This window comes from Pleurodeles waltl, chromosome 2_2 (assembly GCF_031143425.1).
Source record: "Pleurodeles waltl isolate 20211129_DDA chromosome 2_2, aPleWal1.hap1.20221129, whole genome shotgun sequence".
Taxonomy (NCBI): domain Eukaryota; kingdom Metazoa; phylum Chordata; class Amphibia; order Caudata; family Salamandridae; genus Pleurodeles; species Pleurodeles waltl.
Window position 1 is genome coordinate 372944144 of NC_090439.1, and position 19818 is coordinate 372963961.

Here is a 19818-nt window from a genome sequence, read left to right on the forward strand (position 1 = left end):
TATGTAAAGAGGTTGAACTGATGTTTTCTTTGCTTATTTTCTCCCCCTTTCATACGGTTAAAGGGGGGTTGTTTCACCTTCCGTTTGTTTGGGTGTGAAGTACAGTGGCTGTTAGTATAATTAGGACCAGGGTTTTTACTTTCGATATACGTCTCTCCTTAATAGAGTTAGTTGAGATTGTTGGTAGTAGAGGTGTTTTCCGGTAATGGGTAATTCCTTTTCTGTATAATTTCCTCCCTAAAAGACTTGTTTTGACCTACATGGTTTTCATGGTGAAGAGTGATTAACAGTGGCATGCTTCTTTTTTTCTCAAACACAAACAATCCCCATTTGGTAGACCCAAAACATGCATATAAAGAAAACAAATGAAACAAAAGCTGTGAAGCCTGTAGTTCTCTATTCTCCTGTATTTTTGCTGTCCATATTATGTATTATTCCTGCCACATTCCCCTTTTCCTGCATTCCTTCCCCACCCTCCTGTTAACTATTCCTAGTGTATTGCCCCACCGTTCCCGTACCTGTGAAGCCACTCTCCTCCAAGAGCATGGTGGGTCTTCTCATTCATCCTCCTCCTCCTCTCTCACCTAACCAGACTTCATCTTCTCGGTTCTCCGGGTCCATTGGTTCCTCGGGTGTCCTTCCTCCAGTTTGGCTCTTCAATGCGTCCACTGATTGCCATATATGTTTGCCAACTTCCTTCTTCCTGCTCTTTGTTGCGCCTTCCAATTCTCCTGGGCTACTCTTCTCTCCTGCTGCTTCCGGGTCCCCTACTTGGTTGCCTCGTCCTCACATCTCTCCTCCTCACACACAGGCATGTCAAGAGGGAGGAGACTCCTGCAGTTGCCCCCGGGGTACGTTCCGCTATTCCCTGGCACTTGCTTCCCCTGAGCCCCGTCACAGGTCACTATACTGAATTATAAATCATATATTCATCTGCATATAATAAATCGAAAACTTTAAAAAAAAACATTTGTATCTGATTGTGTTTTTTAGGTCTTTTTTAACTCCATTACCAAAGGTTTATCTAAACTGTTTAGAATATATACAGTAACTACATTTCTGCATTTGAAGGTATGGTGATATAGGTAGTCATTACAACCCTGGCGGTCGGTGTTAAAGCGGCGATAAGACCGCCAACAGGCCGGTGGTAAAAATTGCAATTACGACCGTAGCGGAAACCACCAACAAAGACAGCCATTTTAACACTCCGACCGCCACAGCGGTACAAACAAACAGCGCAGCGGTCACTGCCAAAAGACAGGCGGGCGACAAAGTATCGCCCACAGTATCACAACAGGCCAATCCGCCACCTTTTCCGGGGCGGATTCACCGCGGATAAAAACACGTTGGAAACAGGATTCCGAAGGGAAAATGCTCACCTCTCCACACCCCACGAGGAACTGGGACACCCTGGAGCCAGAACTCCAAATTCTCCCTGCGATAGTCTTCCTGCTCCTCTACCACGAGCGTGAATGCCAGCGGCAAAGACCACGGTGAGTACTGCACCTACGACACAGGGGAGGGGGGAGGGAGAAAAAACAGGGACACACACACGCAACACCCCCACCCTCACCCACTACAACACACACACCTATATTACATCATGATACATTATAGTTACACCTCCCAACCCCCCCAGAAGAATGCAAAGACAAAAGAAAATGAGTGTAACCATTGCAATATATTAAAAGCAAGTAGACAAAAATATATATATATATATATACACACCGTTAACAAAATATACACCAAGCATAGTAGTCCAGGTAGTGCTCCAATTAAGTCCGTGGAACACTGGGCCCACACAGTATGGGCGAGGCCCACACAAGATCTCGACCATGATGGAGAGAACACTGCAGGGGCATCAGAGAGCAAGAAAACAGGCACCTCAGGGGAGGGAAAGGGGGGGGCACCTCAGCCGCTTGAGTGCACAACGCCAAATCCACGAGAGGCCCACATGCCCACGGTTACATCCTGGGGAATGCAAAGCCACAGTCTCTCAAGTCTATACAGTGGGTGGGTTGCCCACTGTTCCATCCTGGGGAGTGCAATGCCACAGTCTCTCAAATCTCTACAGTGGCTGGTTTGCCCACTGTTCGATCCTGGGGAGAGCAAAGCCACAGTCTCTCAAGTCTCTACAGTGGGTGGTTTGCCCACTGTTCCATCCTGGGGAGTGCAAAGCCACAGTCACTCAAGTCTCCATCCTGGGGAGTGCAAAGCCACAGTCTCTCAAGTCTCTACAGTGGGTGGTTTACCCACTGTTCCATACTGGGGAGTGCAAAGCCACAGTCTCTCAAGTCTCTACAGTGGGTGGTTTGCCCACTGTTCCATCCTGGGGAGTGCAAAGCCACAGTCTCACAAGTCTCTCCAGTGGGTGGTTTGCCCACTGTTCAATCCTGGGGAGTGCAAAGCCACAGTCTCTCAAGTGGATAACAGTCTCCACTGGTTCTGGAGGGGGCATTGTGCCCAGAGTGCTTCATCCTGCTAAGGACAGAGGTAGTGGATAGATCTCTCCACTGGTTCTGGAGGGGGCATTGTGCCCAGAGTGCTTCATCCTGCTAAGGACAGAGGTAGTGGATGGATCTCTCCAATGGTTCTGGAGTGGGCATGGTGCCCAGAGTGCTTCATCCTGCTAAGGACAGAGGTAGTGGATGGATCTCTCCACTGGTTCTGGAGGGGGCATGTTGCCCAGAGTGCTTCATTCTGCCCGTGTCAGACTCAGTAGCGTCAGTGCCCTTGGCGCTCATGGGCCAGCGGTGCTTGAGACGGCGGTGCCCTATTCAGCGGTGCATGAGACAGCGGTGCCCTGTTCAGCGGTGCTTGAGACGGCAGTGCCCTGTTCAGCAGTGCTTGGAGCGGCGGGCTCCTTTGCAGTGACTCAGCTGCTGGCGGTGCTTCATGACCCAGCGGGGATTGTGCTGGCTGTCCTCTCTGTCCCAGCGGGGCTTGTGCTGGCAGTCCTCTCTAACCCAGAGGGGCTTGTGCTGGCGGTCCTCTCTAGCCCAGCGGAGCTTGTGCTGGTGGTCCTCTCTAGCCCAGCGGGGCTTGTGCTGGTGGTCCTCTCTGTCCCAGCGGGGCTTGTGCTGGCGGTCCAGCGGGGCTTGTGATGGTGCTCCTCTCTTTCCCAGCGGGGCTTGTGCTGGCGGTCCTCTCTAGCCCAGTGGGGCTTGTGCTGGCAGTCCTCTTTAGCCCAGCGGGGCTTGTGCTGGCGGTCCTCTCTGTCCCAGCGGGGCTTGTGCTGACGGTCCTCTCTAGCCCAGTGGGGCTTGTGCTGGCGGTCCTCTATGTCCCAGCGGGGCTTGTGCTGGCAGTCCTCTCTAGCCCAGTGGGGCTTGTGCTGGCGGTCATCTCTGTCCCAGCGGACATGGATGACACAGGGGCATGAGTAGGTGTACTTGGCACTCTACAGAGGTGCGGTGGGGTGCCACAGGGCCTGCCTTACGGAGGGACCTTGCCTACGGAACTCGCCCTGGCCTAGGAAAAGCCACAGCCCACTTCCCCCACCCAGACACCTCCACTGCGCGCTAATTCAGCTGAATGAGAGTGTACTCACCCCCTTGTGGCTGCTGTGATGCCCTCAAGCGCCCATCCAACTCTGGGTACGCTACCGCCAGGATCCTGAACATCAGGGGGGTCATGGTGCGACGGGCACCCCTCCCATGTTGGGAGGCCATACCCAGCTGAGCCTCTGCCGTCTTCTTGCTCCAGCGGCGAATGTCCTCTCATCTTTTCTGGCAGTGGGTGCTCCGTCTGTGGTAGACCCCCAGGGTCCGGACGTCCTTGGCGATGGCACGCCAAATATATTTTTTCTGGTGGGCGCTGACCTACATGATTTGTACAGGGGGAAGAGAAACTTATTACCAACTGCACTGTCACAGTCATTGGTCCCCATCCCTACCCTTGCCATGTGTCACATGCACTCACCGTCGGTTCTTGCACGCCGCACTCTCCCCCCTTCCTTCTTCCATCCACACCTCTCCACACAGGCATAGCCCATACAGCATGCTCCCAGTGTACTTACCTGTTTGTCTGGAGGACCGTAGAGTAGCGTGTACTGGAGGAGGACCCCATCCATGAGTTTCTCCAACTCCTCCGATGTGAAGGCAGGGGCCCTTTCCCCAGACACTCGAGCCATTGTCTCTTCCAGACTGAGGTCACAGCAGCACTTGCCGATCAGGTATTGAGTGATTGAACAGATAGAAAATGGCGGTCACGTCCGTGGCGGTGCGTACCGTCACACCGGCGTACATCGTCATTGGCTCCTGGGATCCATAGGGTCCACTGTTAACCAATGCAGCATTGCGCCGCGGTCTTCGACCGCCTACCCTGACGGTGTACAACGCCAGCGCAGTTACCTCACATCCCATTGTCCCACTTGTCCCACTTTAGAGGTCAGGCAGCCACCATTTCAGGGGCCTACATGGCTTCATTTTCAACTGCGTCACACATACTTAGGCCTAGACTCAACACACATACAGGCCACTTTTTAGATTATGATTCGTGTTCTGTGTAAGCTGTGGGTACGTACCTCTGAGTTGTTTGGCTCTGTGCTCGCTGTTGTCCTTCATAGGCACCGTCCGCTGGGACATGTGAGGAGATGGCGGCAAGTTGTGCAGCATACAGCAGGCCACGATGATCTGGCATGCCTTCTTTGGTGGGTAGTAGAGGGAACCACCTGTCATATGGAAGCACCGGAACCTGGCCTTCAGGAGGCCGAAGGTCCTCTCTATATCCCTCCTAGTTCACCCATGTGCCTCATTGTAGCGTTCCTCTGCCCTTGTCCTGGGATTCCTCACTGGGGTCAGTAGCCGTGACAGGTTGGGGTAGCCAGAGTCACCTGCAAATGTCGAGGGACAACTGTTAGACACACTAACCCTTAGGGACAACCCCAGACCCAGACGACTATTCACATGGTATAGGGTCCTTGTCCTCACCTAATAGCCACACACGGTGCCTCTGGAGTTGGCCCATCACATAAGGGATGCTGCTATTCCTTAGAATGTAAGCATCATGCACTGAGCCAGGAAACTTGGCATTGACATGGGAGATGTACTGGTCGGCCAAACACACCAACTTCACATTCATGGAATGGTAACTCTTCCGGTTTCTATACACCTGTTCACTCCTGCTGGGGGTACCAAGGCCATATGTGTCCCATCAATGGCACCTATGATGTTGGAGATATGTCCTAGGGCATAGAAGTCACCTTTCACTGTAGGCAAATCCTACATCTGAGGGAAAACGATGTAGCTGCGCATGTGTTTCAGCAGGTTGGAGAACATAGGCTGGGAAATCCCTGATGCTATGGCCACTGTAGTTTGAAAACACCCACTTGCCAGGAAATGGAGTACTGACAGGACCTGCACTAGAGGGGGGATCCCTGTGGGATGGCGGATTGCTGACATAAGGTCTGGCTCCAACTGGGCACACAGTTCCTGGATTGTGGCACGATCAAGTCTGTAGGTGACAATTACATGTTGCTCTTCCATTGTCAACAGGTCCACCAGCGGTCTGTACACCGGAGGATGCTGCCATCTCCTCACCTACCCCAGCGGACGTGCCCTATGGATGAGAACAGCGAGCACAGAGTCAGCCAACACTGAGGTAATAAATAGAATATTTATTGCACACATTTGTCAATCCGCTATGTGCCTGTCTTAGTGTGTTTGCAAGACCTAGATATGTGTGACACATTTACAATTAATGCCATGTGGCCCCCTGAAATGGCAGCTGCCTGACCTGTAAGGTGGGACAAGGGGATATGAGGTAGCAGCGCTGGCGTTGTACACCGTCGCGGTAGGCGGTTGAAGACCGCGGTGCAATCCTGCATTGGTTAACATTGGACCCTATGGTTCCGAGGAGCCAATGACGATGTACGCCGGCGGTGACGGTACGCACCGCCGTGGACGTGACCTCCATTTTCTCACTGTTCACTCACTTGATACCTGATCTTCGACAGGAGAAGAACTACACTGCAAGTGCTGCTGTGACCTCAGTCTGGAAGCGACAAGGGCTCAAGTGTCTAGGGAAAGGGCCCCTGCCTTCACATCGGAGGAGTTGGACAAACTAGTGGACGGGGTCCTCCCCCAGTACACGCTACTCTACGGTCCTCCAGACAAGCAGGTGAGTACACTGTGAGCATGCTGTTCGGGCAATGCCTGTCTGGAGTGGTGTGGATAGGAGATTGAGGGGGGAAATGAGGCGTGCATGAAATGACGGTGAGTGTATGTGCGTCATGGCAAGGGTAGGAACGTGGGCCAATGGCTGTGACGGTCCGGACGGTTATATCTTCTCCTTTTCCCCTGTACTATCCCTGTAGGTCAGCGCCCACCAGAAGAAGGATATTTGCCATGCCATCGCCAAGGATGTCAGGAGGCTGGGGGTCCACCACAGACGGAGCACCCACTACCGGAAAAGATGGGAGGACATTTGCCGTTGGAGCAACAAGAAGGCAGAGGCCCAGCTGGGGATGGCCTCCCAATGTGGGAAGGGTGCCCGTCGCACCATGACCCCCCTGATGTTCCGGATCCTGGCGGTGGCGTATCCAGCATTAGACGGGTGCTTGAGGGTATCACAGCAGCCACAAGGGGGTGAGTACAGTCACATCCTTCTGATTCAGCGTGCATTGGAGGTGTCTGGGTGGGGGAGGTGGGCTGTGGGTACCCCTAGGCCTGGGCGTGTTTGGTAGGCAAGGTCCCTTCGTAAGGCAGGCCATGTGGCACCCAACCCCACCGGTGTTAAGAGCCATCTGCCCCTAGTCAGGATCCTGTGACTTCCATGTGTGCAGCAATCAGGCATAGGCCTTGTACCCCATGGCCCTGTGATTAATTAGGAAACTCTAAGTGCATGGCGTAGTGCAGAGGGCTGCTGTGTCTGTAGTGTCTGCCAACAGTAGCGGTAATGCATGCACTGAACATGTCTTTCTACTTTCTTTCCCCCCCTTTTTGTGGTCTCCCTGTTCTTGTGTGCATTAGCATCATCACAAAGAGTAACAGTGCCACCGGAGCAGGAGGGAGCTGCATCGCACATGGCCCTGGAGGGCGAGACTACGGACTCCAAATTCACCAGTGGGACGAAGGGCGAGGGGAGCTCCACGGCGGGGAAAGGAGCTGAGACCAGCGACACCAACTCCTCCTCTGATGGGAGCTCACTTGCAGTGGCGGGCCCCTCTGTGCCCACCGCATCTACAGGTACAGCCACCACCGTCCTCCCAGCATCCCCTCATCGTGTGCCCCGTGGCCGCTCACCCAGGAGGGTGGGCATCTCCTTTGCCCCAGGCACCTCAGGCCCTGCCCCTGTCAGCCCTGCTGTCCTCAGTGAGGAGGCCATAGACCTCTTCAGATTCCTCACTGTTGGGCAGTCTACCATTCTGAATGCCATCCAGGGTGTAGAGAGGCAGTTGCAACAGACGAATGCATACCTGGAGGGCATTGATTCTGGTCAGGCAGCCCAACAGCGAGCTTTTCAGACTCTGGCCTCAGCACTGCTGGCAGCCATTGTCCCTGTGTCCAGCCTCCCCCTCCAACTTCCTCCACCCAGCCCCAATCCCCAGTACCTCAGCCTATCCCAAGAACACCATCAGACCAGCATGCACAGACCTCAACACACAAGGGTAGCTCTGGCAAACATAAACACCACACATCCCACAGGCACTCACACAAGCATCATACCCATGCACACATACCAACATCCACTGCTCCACTGTATCCCCCTCCTCCTCGTCTCCCTCCTCCCTCCCTGTCACGTCTCCACTCACACCTGCATGCACTACATCTTCAGCCACCACGTCCATCACCAGCACGCCCATCACCACACACTACTCATGGGCACTCATCACCCCCACTACGATTCACACATCCCCTGTGTCCTCTACCAGTGTGTCTGTGAGCCCACCTCCTTTTTTTCCCAAATCCTACGGATTCTAGAGGTACCCAGAGTTTGTGGCTGTCACTGCTTGAGTGTAGTCATAGGCCACAGACAGTGCTCACTGTTTTATCATGGGGAGTGCAAAGCCACAGTCTCTCAAGCCTCTGCAGTGGGTGGTTTGCCCACTGCTTTATCCTGGGGAGTGCAAAGCCACAGTCTCTCAAGTCTCTCCAGTGGGTGGTTTGCCCACTGCTTTATCCTGGGGATTGCAAAGCCACAGTCTCACAAGTCTCTCCAGTGGGTGGTTTGCCCACTGCTTTATCATGGGGAGTGCCAAGCCACAGTCTCTCAATTTGATACCAGTTCTCCACTGTTTCTGGAGGGGGCTTTGTGCCCAGAGTGGGGAGCATGTGAAATACAGGACAAGTCTCAAATGGATGTCTTTTTTAGACACTGTCTTACATTTGGAAGGAAAAAATGTAGAGAAAGACAATGGGCAATAAGACTTGTTTTCCTATTCTGTGTTCCCGCAGGTCTCCTGATAAAACTGGTACCCCACTTGCATGGGTAGGCCTAATGCTTGCGACAGGAAACGCAAGATGGACACATCACATTTTTACATTGAAATCTGATGTTTTTGGTAACGTGCCTAGTTTTAGATTTTGGCCTCTAGCTCAGCTGGCACCAGGGAAACCTACCTAACCTGCACATTTTTTAAACTACACACCTAGGGGAATCCAAGATGGGATGACTTGTGGGGTTCTCACCAGGTTCTGTTACCCAGAATCCTTTGCAAACCTCAAAATCTGGCCAGAAAAACAAATTTTCCTCACATTTCGGTGACAGAAAGTTCTGGAAACTGAGAAGAGCCACAAATTTCCTTCCACCCAGCACTCCCACAAGTCTTCTGATAAAAATGGTACCTCACTTGTGTGGATAGGCCTAGCGCATTAGGAAATGCCCCAAAACACAACATGGACACATCACATTTTCCCAAAGACAACAGAGCTGTTTTTTGCAAAGTGCCAACCTGTGGATTTTTGCCTCTAGCTCAGCTGACACCTTGGGAAAAACACCAAACCTGTGCATTTCTGAAAATTAGACACATAGCGGAATCCAAGATGTGATGACTTGTGGGGCTCTCACCAGGTTCTGTTACCCAGAATTCTTTGCAAACCTCAAAATTTGGCCAAAAAAACGCTTTTTCCTCACATTTCGATGACAGAAGTTCTTGAATGTGAGAGGAGCCATGAATTTCCTTCCATCCAGCATTCCCCCAAGTCTCCCGATAAAAATGGTGCCTCACTTGTGTGGGTAGGGGAGTGCCCACAAAAGGAAATGCCCCAAAACACTATCTGGACACGTCAATATTATAAAATACAAAACTTCCTATTTTTGCGGGGGAGCACCTGCGTTTTTTGGTCCTGAGCTCAGCAGCCATACAGGAAAACCTAGCTGAGGGAGTCCAGGGAGGTGTGACTTGCGAGGATCCCCCAGTGTTTTCTTACTCAGAATCCTCAGCAAACCTCAAATTTAGCTAAAAAATCGAATTTTTCCCACATTTCTGTGTGGGATCACCGCACCAGGACAAATTTCCTACCACCCAACATTCCCCTCAGTCTCCTGGTAAAAATGATACCTCACTTGTGTGGGTGGGCCAAATGCCTGTGACAGAGAAGAGCGAAATACATGTTGAAATTGAGGGGGAACCAAAACGGGTCCAAAAGGGCAATTTGAAAAAAAAAACATTTGTAGGCTGACAAGTGGGGCAGAATTTTTTACTATATAGATGAGACACTGCTGGGTGTTAGGAATTTTTGTGGATTCCTGCAGACTCCAGAAGGTTCTATCACAAAAATGTGGAAATAATATGTGATTTCCAGAAACGTTGGAGGTTTTGCAGGTCAGTGTGGGTAAGAAAATGGTTCGGGTGCATGTGAAGCACACCACCCTGGACTCACCCAGATGTTTAGTTTTCAGATGTGTCTAGGTCTTGTGGATTTTTCTACATGGCAGCGTTCCAAATTCCAAAAAGTGCAGCCCTCACCATTCCAAGTGGGACGATTTTGAGAGTTAGCCAAGCTCTCATGGCCCAAATGTAAAACCAAAATCCAAAATAATCAAATGTCCTCTTGCTTGCCATAGGATAAGATGTTTTATTGTGTGGGGAAAGAGCTGAAAGACTGTTACCCCCTTCAGTTGGGGTGGGAGCATATTCATGCCTATACTGATGGGTAGCCACCACCACACTCTTTTTTTTTTAATTCCCTGGCATCAAGTAGACTTTCTGCCCCCATCCAGGGTGTGGATCGGTGGTAATTGCCCCATGTCCCCACGGGTGGGGAGAACAACTTTTGCCCCATTTATTTTGGGGTGGTGGTATGGCCATACACCACCCTCTTATTTAAAAAAAAATCTTCCCTGGTCTCTGGTTGGCTTTCTGCACACTTTGGGGGAAGATGGGCCTTTCAAAAATAGGCCGTTCTGCCCCCAATGGGGGCTGATATGGCCAACAGTAATGTGCCCCCATGTGGAGCGACCTTTCCACAAGGGGGTGACCCTCCAAACAAAACACACATATACACACACACACCGATCCATGTTGCCTAAGTGGTGTCTGACCCATAGAAATAGGCCAATCTGCCCCAAAGGGGAGCAGAAAGGGCCTAAAATAAATTTACCCCCCAGGGGAGCGACTTTTGCAAAAGGGGTCGCTCCCCTTGCGTGAAATTGGTTCAAAGAAAAAATCCCTGATGCCCAGTGGTTTCTGCCCCCTGGGGGGCAGATCAGCCTAATAAAAATAGGCCGATCTTCCCCCAAGGGGGGAAGAAATGGCCTAAAATAAATTTGCCCCCTAGGGGAACGACCCTTGCCTAAGGGGTCACTCCCCATATATGAAAAAATAAAGTAAACAAAACAAAATAGATATTGTGGGGGCTAGGCGTATCTGCCCCGCCCGGGGGGAGATCGTCCTAATTATAATAGGCCGATCTGCCCCCAGGGAGGCAGAAAAGGCCTAAAAATATTTTGCCCCCCTGGTGAGCGGCCCTTGTCCAAGTGGTCATTCCCCGTATGTATAAATATAAATTTAAAAATCCCTGGTGTCTAGTGGTTTCTGCCCCCCTTGGGGTGGATTGGCCTAAAATAAATAGGCCGATCTGCCCTGAAGGGGGGCAGAAATGGCCTAAAAGCCATTTTGCCCCCAGGGTTGCGACCCTTGCCTAAGGGGTCACTCCCCACATATAAAAAAAATAAACAAAAAATAAATTATCCCTGGTGTCTAGCGGTTTCTGCCCCCCCGGTGGCAGATCGGCCTAATTATAATAGGACGATCTGCCCAAGGGGGGCAGATATGGCTTGAAAATGAATTGTCCCCCGGGGAGCGGCCTTTGCCCAAAGGGCCGCTCCCCTCATTCTATTGAAAAAAAATACAACAAACTCCCTGGTTTCTAGTAGGCATTTTTGCTGGGTGAGACATGAAAGGAGAGGAAAGGCCTTTCCTCTCCTTTCATGCCTCTCTCACCCCCTCCACGTGATCGGAGGAGAAATGCTTTAGCATTTCTCCTCCTATCCGCACTGGAAGCTGAGCTTCCAGTGCTGAGGGGTAGGCCTCTGATGAGGTCTGCACGCGATTGTGCGCTGACGTCATTAGATGCCACGGGGGTCGGGGTGGAGGTGGAAGGGGAAGGGCTTCCCCTTTCATCACTGCACTGGAGGTGTGTGGGTGAAGCCCACTGAGGGAGCGCTAGCGCTCCCTCTGAGATCCGGTGCCGGGGCGTAATGGTTATGTCCTCTGTACAGGAGCACTGTGCCGCGGGACGTAACCGTTGCGTCTGCATCACAGAAGTAGTTAAGATAGGTGCCTTCTTTTTTGTGAGAGTGGACTCACGAATTGCTCAACAAACACACATGGTACACTCAGGGAGTGTCCAAATCTGTATCATTCTCCTGGGTGGAAGCGTTTCAACAACAATGCCTTTCTCAATGCTCGATTCAGTGGTAAATGCTAATAATCACCAAAACTTAAACCAATGTAAAGCATTTTTAGTGGTGAATCAAAATGTGGCAGCTGAAACAGGACTGCACATCCTCATGCAAATACTTATGATTGTGGCTGCCATATTTGCATGAAACCTCACATTACAGTCCAAATGGCAGTGACAGCGTTTATTGAATAATTTGTTATGCAGTCTCAAATTGCCGAGAGTAACATATCCCCTAAATAGACAAACGCTGAACACTGAATAACTTTTAACATGCAAGATGTTTATCTAAGTCCTTTTTCCAAAGTTGTGAAATCCTAAGTGGGTCGCCAACAACATTATAAGGTGCCGTGGTGCAGTTCTTTTCTATGTTTTTTTAACGTAAAGTAATATTCATTACTGTACTTTAATCACTTGTGAGAAAGGCCGGTGGGCCAAAACACGTTGGGAGAAGCCAATGCATTTTCACTTTGTATCCAACGTGCGTTTGGGGGAATGCATTTTTATCAACACTCATGAATTTTAAAAGTGTCTTTGGCAGCACAACTTTATGGATAAACACACATTGGAAATGACTTTCTTTCAACTACTACTGCAATGCTTTTAAATGTGTTTGGAATATGAAGCGCTTCACCCTGATTTTATTTTGGTTTCATTGTGTATTATGGGAAATGTATTTTTACCAAGATCAATGAATCGCTGGATGCCTGCCTTTAAAAGCATGTCGTCACTTTACCTTGCAAATGCTGCTCACCTGTGAGAAAGGCTCTCCTGAGAGCCGAAAAGCATCAGGACATTCATGTGGCTGCCACTTTGTAATGTGTAATAAGCTCCTAGTCATCTATTTATCGAGCGTCAACGCAGTCTGTTGGTTGTTTGATGTTTGGATCCTTTGTTCCATCAATAGGCTGATGCCCCCCTGTAGGGTCCTAGTGTCCTGGGTGCCTGTAACACAGAGACTTGTGAGGCCATTTTTATTCTAAACTCTTAAGCATGTATATTGGACAATAGTCACATAGAGCAATGACAGTGAAAGGGAAAGTTTTTGACATTTTTCATGTCAACTTTGAGTGATCTATAATAAGTGTGTTTTCAGGTTACTATGATTAGGTCATTACCTTGGGGGATATCGATGTCGTAACCTGCATCACCATAAGCTATTGGAGGACCTGCATCACTGGACTAAATATCAGCAGATTACCGGCTAGAACTGTCCCCCCAACGGTGGTGCACATTGACCCTATCAGTAACCCGCATATTGCCAGTGGCCTGTCCCCTACTTGATGGGGAGCAGAAGAGCAGGAAACAGCAACAATGAATAAGTGTTAGGCTATCTGTGTGATGTTCTATTTCTATAACATTCATTTTTTCAAGCAAACACGTAAGATCTAGTCCTTGTTGTTTCCACACAACTGTTACAGTGATGTTGCAAGAGGTATAAGCGTCATTCATGTTAATAATATTGCTCAGTATCATAACCTAGGGTTAATCATTACCATATAGACATGTCCAGTACAATATTATTTTGTCCTGTCAATATACTGAGCCATACTTAGATGTGCAGAGTGACAAAGTCTGGGATCACAAAGGTCTAGTGTCAAATTCTATGTGTGCACAGGCACTTGCTTTGAAATGTAAATGGGGGTTGTGAACTGCTTAGCCCCTCCCATCCACCAAAGATGGCCAGTCCTGCAAAAACCTATTCTCCCTTAGTGTGACTGTCTTGGAAAAATATGCAAAATGTAACTGTCAGCTACTTCAACTCACGTGACTGTGGACAAATGCTACAGTCAACAAATGTTTATAGGTTCTCTATAACAGAGCTTGTAATACGTAAAAGTATATGTTCCACTTTTTAAATACACACACACTCTGCCTTATGGGGTGCTTAGGTCCTACTTTAGGAATGGAGTATAACAAATGAAGGCTTAGGCTTAGCAAATGTTTAATTTTGCCAAGTCAAAATGGCAGTTTTTACCTATCAACAGGCTGCAGTGGCATCCCAGAGACATATATCTAAGGAACAACTTAAGTGGGTGGCACAATAATTGCTGCAGATTCACTAGTAGCACTTAATGTACAACCCATGGGTACAAATAATACTGCTGTATTATGGACTTGTAAGTAAAGTATTTGTGTCAATTGTTTGTAAGCCAATTTTACCAAATTTAAGGGAGTGAGCACAAGCACTTTACCAGTGGTTGGCAAAGGTATACTGCACAGAGTCCTAAGGCCAACTTTCATAGAAAACAGAAGGAATAAGGTGAATATTTTGGTTGCTGAGCACCCTAAGGATATAATGTCTAACTCTGTGAAATTTTCTGTATGATAAATATGTATTACAATAAAATATTTTGCCAAAAGGGAATGCAGCCCTTACAGTAGGTAGTTATACATCTGTATTTTACGTATAAGATGTGGTTTTGACCTTCAACATAAACTGATAAATTGTCTTCATAGTACAAACTCAACAGTGGGCTGTCTCAATTCTGTATAATGTTGACTTATTTGTATGATAAAGGAATGAGTATGATTGGAGAATAGATAGAAGCGGCATTTTAGCTTACAGATAATTAAAGTCACACAAAAATGAATAGTAGTCCTGAAATATGTGAAAATATTCCAATTAAGTGCATTTCCTTATAAGTGATGAAGCTGCACAATTAGGCCCATATTTAAACTTTTTGGTGGAAAACTGAGCTAATGCAGTTTTGCAGCAAAAAGTTCAGCACGGGCTTGCGCCATTCCTGAGCGTCAGCCGGGCACAATATTAATGGAATGGCACATGCCGGCGTTAACTTGGGCTACTGTCAACTAAAATGATGCTAGCCGGGTGGGGGTGGTAGGAGGAGATGGAGGTTGAGCATCAAAAAATTATGCTAGGCTGGTTTGAGGCAAACAAACCCACCTCAAACCAGCCTAGATTCATTTCCTGAAGCACAACCATCCATAACACGTGACTCTTGCCTTAGAAAAGACAGGAGTCATGCCCACCATCCCAATGGCCAGCACAGGGGACAGGGACCCATGAGCATGGCCACTGCACCTAGTGCCATGAAAGGGGTCCACAATTAGGGCCTTCGTTGCCACTTACAAAAATGAATAAACACTTATCAGTACTTACCCAGCTACCTGGGATGGGTACTCCATCCTCTGGTGTCCCTCTGGTGTGGGTCGCGGTGTTCCTGGGTCTAGGGGAGGGCACCTGTGGACACATTCCATGGTGTTTAACCATGGAAATGGGTCCACAGGTCTCCTAATGCCTTGTCTGAACCAGGCGTTTAATATTTAGCCCCTCCTCCCACCTGTGCATCATTTTAGCATGGGGGATAAATATGGGGCTGTGAGGACAGCACCATTTTTTAGATGTGAATGCCTAACTTGCATACCATTGACGCAAGGTAGGCGCATGCATCCAAAAAATTGAGCAAACTCCAATATTTTGACGCTAAACGTGTCTAGCGTCAAAATATAATTATGGAGTTGTTTGTGCTGAATTTGCGTAAACAAATGATGCAAATTTGGCGCAAACATAGTATAAATATGTCCCTTAGTGTATAGTGTTCAATGTATCACTATGTTATATGTTAACTTTAATGCCACGATGTGATGTTAATGTAAGATTTACAGTGTGGGTAATGCAAAATATTTTGGTTTATTACATACCACCCCAACATTTTGCTATTTTAAAATGGTAAAAATGTATGAGAGAACATTAGGTCCACATAGGTAGAAATGTGTTGCACAGGCATGGTGCTGCACAATTCCCGGTACAAATTGGTACGTAAGGGGATGATGGAAATATTTGGGCATATGTCTATTACATTACATTTTCTGTCATTTAGTGAGCCATAATACAACTAGAGTATTTCAGAAAGTGACTCTTACATGGCAAATGTCTTATAAAGCTTGTGGTTTAAATCTTCATACATCTAGAATGGTAAAAAGAGGATAATGTGGATATTTGGACAACACATTTGACTTACTGAGTGATGCAGGGCATTTTCTTATAATAAGCTGTGTGTGTGACATATATTTGCAACAGCTTTAAGTTAGACACACAAAAGTCAATATCTTTTTCAGAAGCATTCTCCAAATCTGGCAAACGAGATGCTGGACAAGAAGATGGGGAACTGGATGTCAACTGAGAGTCAAAAGCTAGTTACACCAAAACCAAGGGACCCAGCAGCACAGAGGATGATGGGGCTAGAGAGGAGGCCATAACTTTTTCTAATTCAGAGGCCTCTACTGCAGAGGAGCTCCAAGTGGTTGTGGACTGCAGATCATTTAGGACTGTTCCATCACTGTCCATCATCCCCATCAACATCAGTATCCTCCCTCCTGTTCTCCCTAAATATTTCCCATTACCCAGTCCCTAAAAAACTGAGGTATCTTTATCCTCAAGCACCTCCACTCATGCCCCGTTTACCCACCAGTAGTGTCTGAGGAGGCTCTGAATATGAGGAGAATCAACTCCTTAGGGCAGACTATACTGTTGTGTGCCATCAAGGGGGTGAGTATCCAATTGCCACAAGTATTGCCCTTCCAGGATGGCACATACAATGCAGTATGTGTCATAAAGAAAGGCATGATCCACTTCAGATCTTCATCAGACATCACTCCCACACACCCAACACCACATTGCTATTCCTCTCAGGACCCTTCCTCTTGCAAAACCTCCCTCTAACCATCATAGTCCCCCAAATCACCTCTGTCCTAACCACCACACACAGTTAAGCAAACAGAAGCACACATGCACACACACACAGACACTGCTTCCAACAAAAAAAAATGCGCACAGAAAAATATACATATTAAAACTCACACTACCCCACCCTTAACCACCACAAACACATCAACACCACAGAGACTCATATACACCCATGCATCCACCACTAATTAAATTATAAAAACAAGACCAGTACCCATATCCACTACCTCACCCCATCCACAACCTAAACAACTGCCACACTTTTTATTACTACCAGACCAAGACACAACATACACCACTACCACAACCTCACCCATAACCTTCATCACTACCACACCCACATCTATGCTCACAACCTCCACCTCTACCACATCCTCACCTACACTCATAATCTTCACCACTACCACAGCCTCACCCACCCAATCAACCACAACCACTTCCACACACTCACCCACACCTTCGACCAGTACTGAAACCTAAGATGAACACACCCTTAGTCAAACTCACATCATCAATTGCCACTACTCCTCATGAATATAGTCAGTCAACAAAGCACAAAACAAAAACATTTGCTCCACATAAACACACACCTTCAACCCTACACACCCCATCACCAAAAACACCAACTGCACAGAAACACACAGCCAAAATCACTACGCTGACAATGACAACACCTTTGCTCAAAACCAAATCATCAGCCAAAGTACAACGCACATCCAAAACCACATCCAAAACCAGCACCACACGTCATCCTCATACAACAGGCACAAACTCACTGTCACTACAAAACCCGTGTCCTTCTACTATCACATCACGCACCGGAGTACATGTACCTCCCAAACACCAATTATGTCAACCACATCTACCATTACTACTGTGCCCCAAACCAAACATGCTACTCCCAAACTCCTTAACAAAAGACCCATCCCCTACAATTAATATTTTGAGCTGCTTGCCTTCCACCAGCTCTTGGAGGAAAAAAGCCCCTTTTGGAGGAGGACCTATTATTATTTACCAATGGACCTAGGAGGCAATATATTCTGCTGTGACTACATAACACCAGTGTATGCACAATCAGTATTTGCATTTTGTGTACATGGTTATTATTTAATATTTGTATGTAGAGAGACGTATCTCTATTGTAAATATTTCATTATTTTGATGCACACAGAAGATTATGCACTATTTTAGTTTAAGAAATTACAGTATCAATATAAAACCTCCTGAGGATGTATTCAGTTATATGCTGGCTTTTAGAAACAAGACTACCCACTTCAGAGCTCTCACACAAGAGAACCTAGAATCAAACCAGAAACACATGAAACGTTGGTATGACCAGAATGCCACTCTGGTCGACTTTCCACCTGGACATAAAGTGTGGCTGATGGTGATAGTGGAGCCTAGGGCGCTCCAGGGCAAGTGGACTGGGCCATTTGAGGTAGTGGAGCACAAGAGCGAAGTCACCTACATGGTGAACTTGTACACTCCCAGGAACCCCTTGAGTGTCCTGCATGTGAACCGCCTCAAGCCACACTTTGAGCGGACTGAATTGTTCATGCTCCTATCAACAAATGACGGGGTGGAGGAATAGAGTGAGCCTCCTTCCTGACCTCCTCTCTTCTGGAGAGAAGGATGTGTCTGTGGAGGGAGTGAACCTCTTCCCATCCCTGACCTCAGAACAGCAGAGGGACTGTCCCCAGGTATTGGGTCAGTTCACCTGATTGTTCTCCTTAGTCCCAGGGGTCACACACTTATGTATAATTGATGTTGACACTGGGGATAGTCCACCTGTTTACAGGGTGACTGATAGGGTCAGGGCTAGCATCAAAGATGAAGTATTAAAGATGTTAACCTCAGGGGTAATTGAGTATTCTAGTAGTCCTTGGGCCCACCCTGTAGTCTTGGTCCCAAAGGCTGCTGCTCCTCATGCAACACCTGAACTCTGGTTCTGTGTGGACCACCGGGGTCTCAATGCAGTCATGAAGACTGATGCGCTCCCCATCTGATGAGCTCATCAATTGGTTGGGAGCTGCCTAAAGTAGGAAAGTACCATCCTTCTAGGCATGTTACACCCAATTTCTACCTGTTTGTCGGTGTTTTTACTGTCTGCTAGTCAGGAACCCAGTGCTCATAGTTTGTGGCTTATATGTCCTTGTGTTTTACTGTGCTGTCAGTATGTTTGACTGTGTCACTGGAGTTCTGCTAACCAGAACTCTAGTGCATGTGCTCTCTTTGTTTACCAAATTTGTCATTATAGTTTAGTGACTACATATTCCACTTCAGATTGGCACACTGGACCCCCCTTATAAGTCCCTAGTATATGGTACCTAGGTACCCAGGGCACTGGGGTTCCATGAGATCCTTATGGGCTACAGAATTTTGTGAAAAAGTAGCCTCTTTCTAGCCTGGTTTCACCCACTTTTGGCCTGCTTGTGAGTGTGTGTCAGTGTGTTTTTACTGTGTCACTAAGGAGCCTGATAGCCAGGACCACAGTGCTCATAGATAAAAACCTAGATGTCAGTGTGTTTTGCCTGACTCACTGAGATCTTGCTAGCCAGGGCCCTAGTCCAAAAGGAAATGCTTTGTTCTGCCTTCCTGGGATTGAGCTGCTCAACCAACAGGAGGGCAGAAACCTGTCTGTGAGGTGGCAACAGCTGTGTCTGCCTAGAAAACTTCAGAAGGGTGGTATGGCAGTACTGGGGGTCCACTGTGGAGCCCCCAGGGTGCATGGAGTTTTCCCCCCAATACCAGATTTAGATTGGGGGTTCAATTTCACACACGCTTATAATGGTATCCCGGCACTCACAAAATCCGGGAAATTGGTCCTGGACAATGTGGGGGCACCTTTTCTTGTGCAAGGGTGCCCTCACACACAGTAACTTTTCACCTAGCCTTCAGTAACTGCAGGTTAGACCTATATGTGACTTATAAATTTCCTGGTGCAGTGAAAATGGCTGTGAAATAGTATTTGCACTATTTCACTCAGACTGCAGTGGCATTCCTGAAGGAGTCTTTGTATGAGCTCCTTATGGGTGTCAAAAGAAAAGCTGAAGACCATAAGGATCTCCTGGAATCCCAATGCCCTGGGTACCTTGGTGCCATATACTAGGGACTTATAAGGTGGGTCCAGTGTATCAATTAGAATTGGTATATAGAGTCACTAAACTATAGTGACACATTTGGTAGACAGAGAGAGCATAAGCACTGAAGTTCTGGTTAGCAGAACTCCAGTGACACAGTCAAGCATACTGACAACACAGT